Raw genomic sequence first — 12,293 nt, 5'->3', positions numbered from 1 at the left:
ATTTGATTATCCTCCTTATTTATACTTGTGATATATTTTAGCTCGGATAACTAAGGTTAATGAGAAGAAACCATAGCAAAAGAAGGGTTAAAAAAACTTCCCTATGGAAGGGGGAAGGGTTAGTTAAGCCTTCTAAATAGATACGCATGTTTTAGAATCTAACCACACCAATGCATAGAGTATGAATAATTACCCAAAATGAAAAAATAAAAGATGGACTTTGTTGAGCCCTAAAACTACCTCTCTTCTACATACTTTCCTAGACCGTTTTCCCCTCACCAATGCCTCATAAGCTATCAAAGATCATTACATATTGATTCTAAGAGTGCATTTAAGTGGCTTTCTAACTATATTTTTGTGTTTGCTATTTGACTTAGATTTTTCTCATCAGCTGCGGAATGCAGCCACTTTCCGCAGCTGACTCGTGATTCCGCAGCTGACTCGTGATTTCGCAGCTGTTTTTATTGATCTATAGGTTACAGGTGTCAGCAAGTAAAACAAGGCACGTGGGAAATTTAGAAATGATCTAGACATGGACCAAGTCCTATCTGTTCAGCCAAATTCGTAAAGGAAAGCCTTGGTCAAACGACGGTCAAACAAGGAGTCCTACAACAAACAGGTCTCTGTTTTCAGCACGTGAAAGGTTCGAGACCGTTGCTAGATCCATGGATCCCTCTTGACAGTTGTAGACCGTCTCCATGACACAAATCCAACATCCACCTTTTGTAGATTGAATGATCATGGCAACCAAGACGCTAAGCTCACGGGTTCTGTCTTTTTATGTGTCCTCTACTGAAAGTTTCTCACAGAAAAACAGTTATGTAATTTCCTGTATAAATAACGCATTTGCAAACGCATGTAGCTAGTCTTGATAGTCTTGCTATTAGTTTTTATACTGTTGTTGTAGCACTAGTCTTGCTGTTGTAACGAGAGGAAACTTCCTCTATTTTGCAATATAAAGACTCTGTTTCTTATGACTGTTTGAGCGCAATCGGGTTGACAGCGTATTAACCAAAGGTCGTGCAGAGGGCCCCTGTTGGCTGAGGTTTTGTTTCTTTATTTCTGTAAAGTCTTCATGTATCGTTTTCTTATTTCCATTGTAAATATTTCATAGCTTGTTCACCTGTACATATATTTCATAATTCATTTATGGTGTTAACGTTTCATTCCTGTACATGATTTTCCAGCATTGTATATTTTTGCTAACACTGATCAGTGTGTTTCAGGATAGGTTATGCTTGAGCGTTTTCATATAATTTTTGCATCAAATAGTGACATGAGATTGGCCTCTTTGCTGACTTTGTTTTTTTAGCTTTTCAATTTCAGTTATGCTTTGATTTCAGTCTTATTTATTTACTGTTGTTAGCTAGTTTAGGTATCAGGTTCTTCATGACATTTGATGTTATCTCCAGAGCCATGGCTTAACCCCGAAAAGCTACTTGGTGAGCTATCGGATTATGAGTGAAGTGATTTGATTTTACTTTCGTTTTTGCAATTAGATATCAGGTTCTTCATGACATTTGACGTTATCTCCAGAGCAATGGCTTAACCCCGAAAATCTACTTGGCGAGCTATCAGATTATGAGTGAACTGATTTGATTTTACTTTCGTTTCTACAATTATATATCGGGTTCTTCATGTTATTTTACGTTATCTCCAGAGCCATGGCTTAACCTCGAAAAGCTACTTGGCGAGCTATCGGATTATAAGTAAAGTGACTTGATTTTACTTTCATTTGCAAGTAGGTAATTTAGATATCAATTCTTCGTGTTATTTGACGTTATCTTCGGAGCCATGGCTTAACCCCGAAAAGCTACTTGGCGAGCTATCAGATTATAAGTGAAGTCAATTGATCTTACTTTCATTAGTCTGTAATTTTTTGTTTGTTTTAGTGCAATAGTTTAACTTTTATTTATGTATTTATATGAGCAGCAAAGACAGTGATTTCATGATCAGTATTTCATCATTTGTTTGATTTGAATAGCTACACATTTACATTCCTGTTCAAGTACTCATTTTATCACTAGTATGTTTTGAGATCCTTTGAAGTGTTAAGCTCTGGAAGTTATCATAAGGGACATAAAACCTTGTCTTAAATCTATATCCATACTTGCCTTCTAAAGTATTCTTAAAACTTAGGAATAGGATTTCCATTTGCATTAGGAGACAAACAAAGACAAAACCCCAAAACAAAATAAAATTGAAAACAATAAAAAGTAAGAAAGAGGTTGTCTTGCACATATAGTGCGTCACACTTCATCAGTTTACGACTCCCGGATTGATAATTAATGTAGCAATTTAGGACATACTAAATTGACTAAACATTTTGGCACCGTTGTCGGGGAAGTGTAACTAGGTAGCCAATCTCTTACATAAAAAAAAGAAGAAAAGGGAAAATTGATAACTTCTTGAAGTATGCTCTCCTCTTGCACCTAGTGTGATCTGGATGATCAGAAAAGAGAGTTATTAGTTGAATAATTTCTTGAGTATGCTCTCTTCTTGCACCTAGTGTGATATGGAAGATCAAAAAGATAATTATTAGCCCGACTAAAATATATATATATATATATATGACATGCATAGAGCAAGAGATTCTAGGGGAAGGTTAATAGCTAGGGCCAAAAGTTCGATTTTCACAACTCCAGCTACTTCAAGGCATAAACAAGATACACCTCCATCCCAGACTCATACTCCCAGCCTTAGGATTCCTGGAATTCAAGGGGCAGCAGTTGAATTAGAATATTCTCCCACACTATCTACTAAATCTGATCTAGGAGAAGAACCTTTCTTCACTTCTACAGGGGAACATATTGTAATCGAAGAAGTAGAATCACCTGAAGAAGAAGGAAAGGGAGAAAATCTCTCTCATCAACCATTAATAGAAGAACTAGAAGACACCAAGGAAACTATCATGACAGAAGAAGTAGTAGATGGATTTGGAGGAGGGGGTAGAGGTAGAGGAAGAGGAAATGACAGAGGTAACAATGGAGGAGGTAGAGGTAACAATGGGGGAAATAGAGAAGGAGATAACTCATTTGGATTCCCTATAGCTGATAAGGAAACCCATGCAACAATGAAAAACATTTCACCATCTGTCCTCCCAAACTTCTATGGGCTGCGAAGTGAGGATCCTAAAACATTTCTATTTGAGTTTGAATTCTTGTGCCGAACGTATGACTATATGGAAGACTCTCAAAAACTCAAACTGTTTCCTTCAACATTGAAAGGAGCTACTTTGAAATGGTTCATGCGATTAGTCACTCAATCTATTAGAACTTGGAATGAAATGAAACAAACATTTTTGGATAGATATCTGGATTATTGTATGCCCACTAATCATAAGGATGAGGTATTCAAAATGATGCAAAAAGAAGATGAGAACTTGGAGGATTTACTTGAAAGATTTCAATACAACTTAAAGAGAGAGAAAATGAGTAATTTAGATGAGGAAACCTTGAAAGCCCTTCTATTGAAAGCCATTAGAGATGAATGGATAGATATTTTAAACATGATGGGGAAGGGAGACATTTCTCAACTTCCACTTCGTGACATAGCAGAACTATGTGTCCATCTCTCAAGGGGAAAATCTAAAACTGGAAAAGGGCCTAGAGATCCTTCTCTTATTAGAGCAAAAAAATCTGCAACTGGATCAGTAAGTAGGGCAGAGATTGGCAATATGCTTGATGAGTTCAAAACTGATATTCTAGGGAGCCTTAGTGAACAACTAGACACCCTTAAAATTCAAAACAAGCAGAAAGCAGAAGCTGATGCCTTGGCCATCTTTTGCCCAAAATGTAGAAAGAAACATGCTCTAAGGGAATGCCCCTTGGATGCAAAAGTTGTAGAAACATGTATGATTTTCTCAGAAAGCCATGAGACCAAGGATTGTCCTTCAATTCCTGGGCTCAAAGCTGTCTTTCAGGAAGATCCAAATTCAGTAGAATCCCTTTGTTTTGTTTCAAGAAGACCTTGGCAAGGGCAAAAAAATCAAGGATTTAACAATCCTATGAATTTTCAGCTCCTGCCAAATTGGAATTCTTGGCAACAACCTTGGCCCCAACCTCAAAATCCATACCAATCATGGGCACAAGGGGTGCAAAATCCTTATGGGAGATTTTCTCAATTTTATCAATACCCTCCATCTTTTCAAAATCAACAACAAAATCCGCAACTTCCAAATCAGAACCCACAACTTTCATTTCCATTTCCACAACAACAACCTTCTCAACAAAATCCAAATTCCCAGCTCTTGCTTCCATTTCAACAAATTCCAAATCAACTACCAGCCCAGCCATTACCAAATCCAAACAACAAAAATCCTCAGAATTCTTACATGGTAGAAGGACAACAATTTCCTATCTATATGATTGTTCCTCTTAATGATGTTCAACTCAGATCTGGTAGAGTTTTAGAAAAACCTTCTATAGTTGTTCAAGAGCAAGATGCCTCTGAGGAGGATTCTTTTAAAGTCAATAAAGGTTTTGAGGAAGCATCTCTTCAAAACCCAATCCTTCAAAAATAAAAATAAAAAGAGTCAACCCCCACAACTTCTATAGTTGAGCAACCTACATCTTCATCCACGCCTCCTTTCCCTGAAAGATTACAAATTGACAAAGGGGTGGAAAAACAAATCTTGTTGCCTGACTATGATTTTCTAGATGAATTAAAGGATGTCTGTATCAAGATTCCCTTGCTACAAGCCATTAGAGAGATTCCTATTCTAGCAAAAACAATAAAGGAGTTGAGTTTTTGGATTTAAGACTTCTGTGGTTAATATCTTCTAACTTAGAAACCAGAGAACCCACAGTAAAAACCATTTTCTGTCAACGTTTCAAATCCCATTTTCTACTATCATCATTCAATAATAGTCCCGATAATGGATCCCTGTTGGGATTTGAAACGTTGACAGAAAATGGTTTTTACTGTGGGTTCTCCGGTTTCTAAGTTAGAAAAGGAGTTGAGTGTCAAAAGACCAGGTAGGAAACCAAGAGATACAAAAAGAATCCACCTGGTAGGAAAAATTACATATATCATGATGGGAAGGATTACCATGCAGAAATATGTGGATCCAGGTAGTCCAATTGTCAAGACACAGATAAATGGGATAGAAATTCCAAATACTTTGATTGACTTAGGGGCTGCTATAAACATTATGAGTAGACAGACTATGGAACAACGTAAACTTCCGAATGTTCTTTTTACACCCACCTTACTGCAACTTGCAGATAGATCAATAATCAAACCAGATGGTGTATTAGAAGATATTTCAGTCTCCTTAGATTCTTGGGAATCTCCAGTAGACTTCATGATTTTGACTCCCAAGAGTAATCTAGGAGGGCACCCACTCATCTTAGGAAGACCTTAGCTAACCACAGCTGATGCTTTCATTAGTTGTATATTTGGGGATATGTACATTTTTGATGGTAGTTCGACAAAGAAATTCAATTTTTATCCTCCAACAAAAGAAATTACAGAAGTAGGAGACAATGAATGGGTCAATGATGAAGATATTATACAACCTGTCTTTACTATCTCTGAAATTAGTGAAGATAGTCAAATTTTGAACACATTAGAAAATTTTGAAACATCTTCAGAATATGACCACACACAATTTCAGTTAGATTCTAATATTGAATATTTGTCATCAAGGCAAATGTCTCTTTACTCTATGGAAGATTTTGGTAGTTCTACCATCGAAATTTTTCCAGGTAAAACATTGAATATCAACAAAAATTTGGAAAAGTCACAACAGGAAGAGCTAACCAAAATCTTGCAAAAACACTCTGCTGCATTTGCATGGGAGTATACTGATATGAAAGGTATTGACCCTAAGACTTGCATCCATCATATCTATATCGAGGAAAACAGTAGACCAATCAGACAACCTCAAAGAAGGATGAATCCAAATCTTAGGGAGATTGTGAAAGAAGAGCTCCAAAAACTACTCAATGTAAACTTCATTTACCCAATTTCAGATAGCCGATGGGTTTCTCCCTTGGTTATAATACCCAAAAAGAATGGTAAATGGAGGGTGTGCATTGATTACAGGGAATTGAATAAAGCAACTTTGAAGGATCACTTTCCTTTGCCCTTTATCGATCAAGTATTAGATACATTAGCAGGCAAAAAGTACTTTTCATTTATGGATGGTTTTAGTGGTTATAATCAAATTCAGGTAGCACATGAGGATCAGGATAAGACCACATTTACTTGTCCATGGGGAACTTTTTCTTATCAAGTGCTTCCTTTTTGATGATGTAATGCACCCGCAACATTCCAAAGAGCGGTACTAGGAATTTTTTCTGATCTAATCCATGAGTGTGTAGAGGTATATATGGATGATTTTACAGTTTATGGTAACTCATTTGAAGAGGCATTAGAAAATTTGGAAAAAGTCCTTATAAGATGTAAAGAAACAAACCTTTCATTAAGCCATGAAAAATGCTTTATGATGTTTATGGAAGGTATTGTTTTAGGGCATCATATTTCAGGGGATGGGATTAAAGTTGATAGATCAAAAGTTGAAGTCATCTCCAAATTACCTATTCCAAATTGTCAAAAGGATGTTAGAAGTTTTCTGGGATTTACTGGATATTATAGAAGATTTATAGAAAACTTCACCAAAATAGCATCTCCACTCTTTAAACTACTTACAAAAGATTGTGAATTCAAATGGGGTCCTGACTACCAAACAACATTTGAAGCTTTGAAAACAAGAATATCTGAAGCGCCTATCTTGAGAGGACCAAATTGGAAACTTCCTTTCCATATTTCTAAAGATGCTTCAGATATAGCTCTAGGGGTTGTGTTGGGACAAAAAGATTTAGTTCCTTATGCCATTTACTACACCAGTAAAAATTTAACTCCCACTGAGTTGAATTATATTCTGACTGAAAAAGAGTTCTTAGTTGTTGTTCATCCAATCAATAAGTTCAGACATTATATAACAGGCTATGAAAATTTTATTCATACTGATCATTCTGTAATTAGATATCTAATGAACAAACCCATTACTAATGGCAGAGTTACAAGGTGGCTCCTACTTTTACAGGAATTCAATAATACTATGTTAGATAGACCAAAGAAACAAAACACAGTAGCTGATTTCTTGTCTAGGATTCAGAATACTAAAGAAGATTCTCCTGTAGAGGACAAGTTTCCTGATGAATATTTATTTGCAGTAACTACTAAGACTCCTTGGTATGCAGATATAGCTAACTATTTGGTTACAGGGAAACTACCTCCACATTTATTTCCTAGTGAAAGAAGAAAGAATATTCAAGAGAGTTCAAAATATTCATGAATTTCTAACGAATTGTTTAAAACAGGGCCAGATCTTGTGATCAAAAGATGTGTTAGGGAAGATGAAATGCCTGATATTTTCAAAGCATGTCATGATGAACTGTGCGGCAGACACTTTGCTGACAAAAGGACAGCCTATAAAATCCTTTCTTTAGGATATTTTTGGCCATCCCTCTTCAAAGATGCAAAATATTATGTCAAAAGATGTGATAGCTGCCAAAGAGTAGGGAAACCTACCCTTTCAAATGAGATGCCATTACAACCACAAGTACTCATCAAACCCTTTGAAAAATGGGCTTTAGACTTTATTGGACCTATTAATCCACCATCTAAACAGAAAAAGTATATATTGGTATGTACTGATTATGTCACTAAATGGGTAGAAGCCAAAGCATTATTTTCTGCTACTGAGCATTCAGTTGCTAGTTTTCTTTATGAGGATATTTTTACTCGCTTTGGTGTTCCAAGAGAAATTGTGACAGATCAGGGAGGTCAATTCACATCCAAACTGGTGGAGAAGCTGATGGAAGAATACAAGGTCAAGCACAGAAAATCTACTCCTTACCATCCGCAAGCAAATGGTCAAGTAGAGTCCACAAACATAGTTATTGAAGGCATCATTACCAAGACTGTTCATATACACAGAAGAGATTGGGCATAAAGGCTTCCTGAACCCTTATGGGCCTACAAAACTACATGGAGGAACACAACAGGACATTCTCCCTATGAACTTGTTTATGGGAAGGAAGTTCTGCTCCCCATTGAGTTCCAAGTTAGAACCTTCAAGATGGCAGTTCAATTGGGAATGGATCTATCAAAAGCTCAAAAGCATAGAATGGAGCAGTTGAATGAACTAGATGAGATCAAACAAGAAGCAATCGTAAGAACTGATCTAGTTCAATATAAAAGAGCTAAGTGGCATGACAAATACATCAAGGAGAAAAAGTTTCAAGAAGGAGATTGGGCATTGCTATTTGATTCCAAGTTCAAAGATTTCAAAGGTAAATTTCAGACTCATTGGCTTGGGCCATATGAGATTGACAAAGTCTTTAGCAATGGAGCGGTAAGAATCAAAACCATTGATGAGTATCAAACTCCTCTCATTGTGAATGGTCACAGATTGAAGATTTATCATAAGCCACTCTCAAAAGAGGAATTTGTCAAAATCTTTCAAGATAATTCTACAATAAGGTTGGTGAAGAAGAATCCTTCTTCTCCACCAGCCTAGTCTTTGTTCTTTTCACTGTTTCTTAAAAAATAAAAAATAAATAAATAAATTTAAAAATAAATAAAAAATAAAAATTTGTATAAGCCTGAAAACCAATCATTGATTGGCAGTCTTATATAGAAAATACAGGGTGAAAATCAGAAACTTCTGACCCCCTATATTTTCCAAAAAAATTTCCTCTCATTTCATTCATAATTGTTCCATTTCATGTCATTTCATTTCCCTTCATTTCATTCCACTTCATCATCACATTCCGCCAATAAAAGCCCTTTCATGTCCAGTTTTCATATATCATCATTCATTTCCATCCATCTCTATTCAGTCATATGTTCATTGTGTCAGTTTCCACAGCTAAATTCTGATTCCGCAGCTGAATACTGATTCCGCAGCTGATTGTTGATTCCGCAACTAATACTCTTTTACTTAGCAGTGACAGTCAGATGTTAGCCAAACAATGATGAGAACCAAATGCAAGTATGGAAGAGGAAGATATTTTGAAGATGTTAGCACCTAAAGCACCAACAAGAAGCAGCCAATCAAAGGTCAGTGGATGGAAGTGGTAAGATTCTAAGGTATGAGAAAAATTCATTTCAAATAGCATTTTAAAGCACATAATCTATATAGTTGTGAAACCACCAGCTCCATTATGTGTAATGATTTCCATTGATAACGTTCATAACTCCTCCATGACCTTTTCATAATTCCACCACGAACTCCGCATCAATTTCTAACGGCCTCATGATCTGCCTCCGAATCTAACTCGTACTTAATTGTATGTCTGCATTCCACCTGTTGAACCGGGTAATTATGAAGACGTAATCTATTTGACCACGGCTCTTCTCTGCCGCACAAATCCGCAGTCATTTTATGAACGTGCTAACGTCCACTCCGCAGCCTTTTAATTCAAAGCTCTGCCAGACTCACTCTGTTTCCATACTCTCCCATTGAAGTTGTGTTTGTTAGTACTGGCCTGTTTATACAAGCCTCCGCTCCGTGAACTCATTTTCACTGCATGTTCTGTGTTCTTTTGTTTTACAACTACTGGTTTGCTCCACAATCCTTCTCCATCTTCTGCTCACACAACCGTTCCACCTCCGTCAATCTAACACTTACAGTCCATCACCCACAGAGGTATTTTTAAGGCAGGAGGAAGGAATGGGCCTTCTGGTAAGAACAGAGCCAGACGGGCCTAAATTCATGGAGGGTTATCCATAGTTAAAAAGCATATTAAGGAAGGCACGGTGGCTGCAATTTATCCAGAAATTCAGAGGTCACAATAAAGAAGTCATGAAGACATTTGCAAGGTCTTTTAACGGCATGGAAGTTGAGGTTGGAGATCTCAAATTTTCAGTCACAGAGGCATCCATTGCAGCAGCAACAGAGCTCCCACAGGAGGGGGAATGGTGGTTCAAAAACAAAGACTTTGATGAGAGGGCTTGGAGGATTATTTTGCGTAACCCAGGTATGGATATAACCGTTTTCAAATGTGGAATCCTTGTTTCTGCTCTAGAGGAAAAGTGGACTAGTTTATTATTGATAATTCAGAAGTTTATTACATGTGAAGGACGGTTTGGGTCCATGTACATGTACCACATCAGGTTACTAATGAATTTTCTGGAAAATCAAACCATCAATTTGCCTTATTTCCTGTTGAGTAGCCTGAAAAAGATGTCCACAACTGTACAAAAGAATCTGGATGACGTAGAGCCTCACCTTTACCATCACGGCCTTGTTAAAATTCTGATTGAAAAACAATTGAAGGAAAGAAAGGACACTTGGGAACAGTTCTTGATTAGAAACTTCTTTCAGGACCCACCTGAAACACCTAAAGGTAGCTCAGCAAGGAAAAGTAGGAGAAGGAAAACAAGTGTAAACATTCAGGATACTCCTACTAGCATAGCTAAAGAAAAGTTGCCTGAAACTTTGACTGAGGCTAGGAAGCAAGTGAAACTAAAGGGGAAAAGAAATGTTGAAGCTGTCTATCAAACCCCAGAACCTTCCTCAGAAGAGGATCAGATATTTTCCGAAAGACTAATCCTCCTTAAAGAATAATCAGCTAAAGCAAAGGGAAAAGGGAAAGAAAAACAGAGTGTAGAGAAAGGAGACATCAGCTCATAGAATCTAAGGAGGAGCTCCAGACTTAAGGGTAAACTAAAGAAAGTACAAACTAAAGGGGCCCACTTCATAGACTTAGGAGGAGAAACACCAGAACAGTCTCCAGCAATCCCTCCTGACCATAGCCCACAACATTCTCCTTTTTCTCAACCAGATTTTGAGATCAGTCCTTCTCAACCAGATTTTGGGGTCAGTCCAAGAAAGGCTACACCTGAAATAGATCCAACCCAGCAGGAAATGTATGATTTTATTGAATCGTTGGAGAAGACTGCAACAGATCAAGGCACTTCATCTACTCAGCCTAATACAGCCCAGGAAGTTTTAATCCAATCACTAAAACAGGAAGTTTTTGAACTGGAAGTCCTAAATAGACACATCAAAAGGGAAAATGAAACATTGAAAGAACAGAGTAGGTTGGATAAAATTATGCATGACAACACCATGTTGCATCTTGGGCTGTGGCAGAACAAAAATAGGAAATCAAAGAAAAAGAGTAGGAGGTTGAGCAGAGCCCTTATCAACCTCAAATACAGGTGCCTAATGAGGAAGCCTAAGATGACAGTGGTACCAAGGAAGAAGAAAAGAAGGCTGGATGTATTAGCAGAGGTCTCAGGACAAATGAACTGAAGGGAGGATGGACACAGTTTTGGTTGCATGAGGACATGCAACACCTTCACAGTGGGGGTATGTTGAGCCCTAAAACTACCTCTCTTCTACATACTTTCCTAGACCTTTTTCCCCTCACCAGTGCCTCATAAGCTATCAAAGATCATTACATATTGATTCTAAGAGTGCATTTAAGTGGCTTTCTAACTATATTTTTATTTTTTCTATTTGACTTAGATTTTTCTCATTAGCTGCGGAATGCAGCCACTTTCCGCAGCTGACTCGTGATTCCGCAGTTGTTTTTATTGATCTATAGGTTACAGGTGTCGGAAAGTAAAACGAGGCACGTGGGCAGTTCAGAAATGATCTTGACATGGACCAGGTCCTATCTGTTAAGCCAAATTTGTAATGGAAAGCCTTGGTCAAACGATGGTCAAACAAGGAGTCCTACAGCAAACAGGGCTCTGTTTTCAGCACGTGAAAGGTCCGAGACCATTCCTAGATCCATGGATCCCTCTTGACAGCTGTAGACCGTCTCCACGATGCAAATTCAACATCCACCTTTTGTATATTAAATGATCATGGCAACCAAGACGCTAAGCTCACAGGTTCTGTCTTTTTACGTGTCCTCTGCTGAAGGTTTCTCATAGAAAAACAGTTATGTAATTTCCTCTATAAATAACGCATTTGCAAACGCATGTAGCTAGTCTTGATAGTCTTGCTGTTAGTTTTTATACTGTTGCTGTAGCACTAGTCTTGTTGTTGTAACGAGAGGATACTTCCTCTGTTTTGCAATATAAAGACTCTGTTTCTTATGACTGTTTGAGCGTAATCTTGGGTTGACAGCGTATTAACCAAAGGCCGTGCAGAGGGCCCCTGCTGGCTGAGGTTTTGTTTCTTTATTTCTATAAAGTCTTCATGTATCGTTTTCTTATTTCCATTGTAAATATTTCATAGCTTGTTCACCTGTACATATATTTCATAATTCATTTATGGTGTTAACATTTCATTCCTGTACATGATTTTCCAACATTGTATATTT

Source organism: Pinus tabuliformis, chromosome 5_2 (genome assembly GCF_031772625.1).
Source record: "Pinus tabuliformis cultivar Carrire ecotype Pingquan chromosome 5_2, CPIR1, whole genome shotgun sequence".
Lineage (NCBI taxonomy): Eukaryota > Viridiplantae > Streptophyta > Pinopsida > Pinales > Pinaceae > Pinus > Pinus tabuliformis.
The sequence above is the reverse complement of the archived record's forward strand: the minus strand, read 5'-3'. Positions refer to the sequence as shown.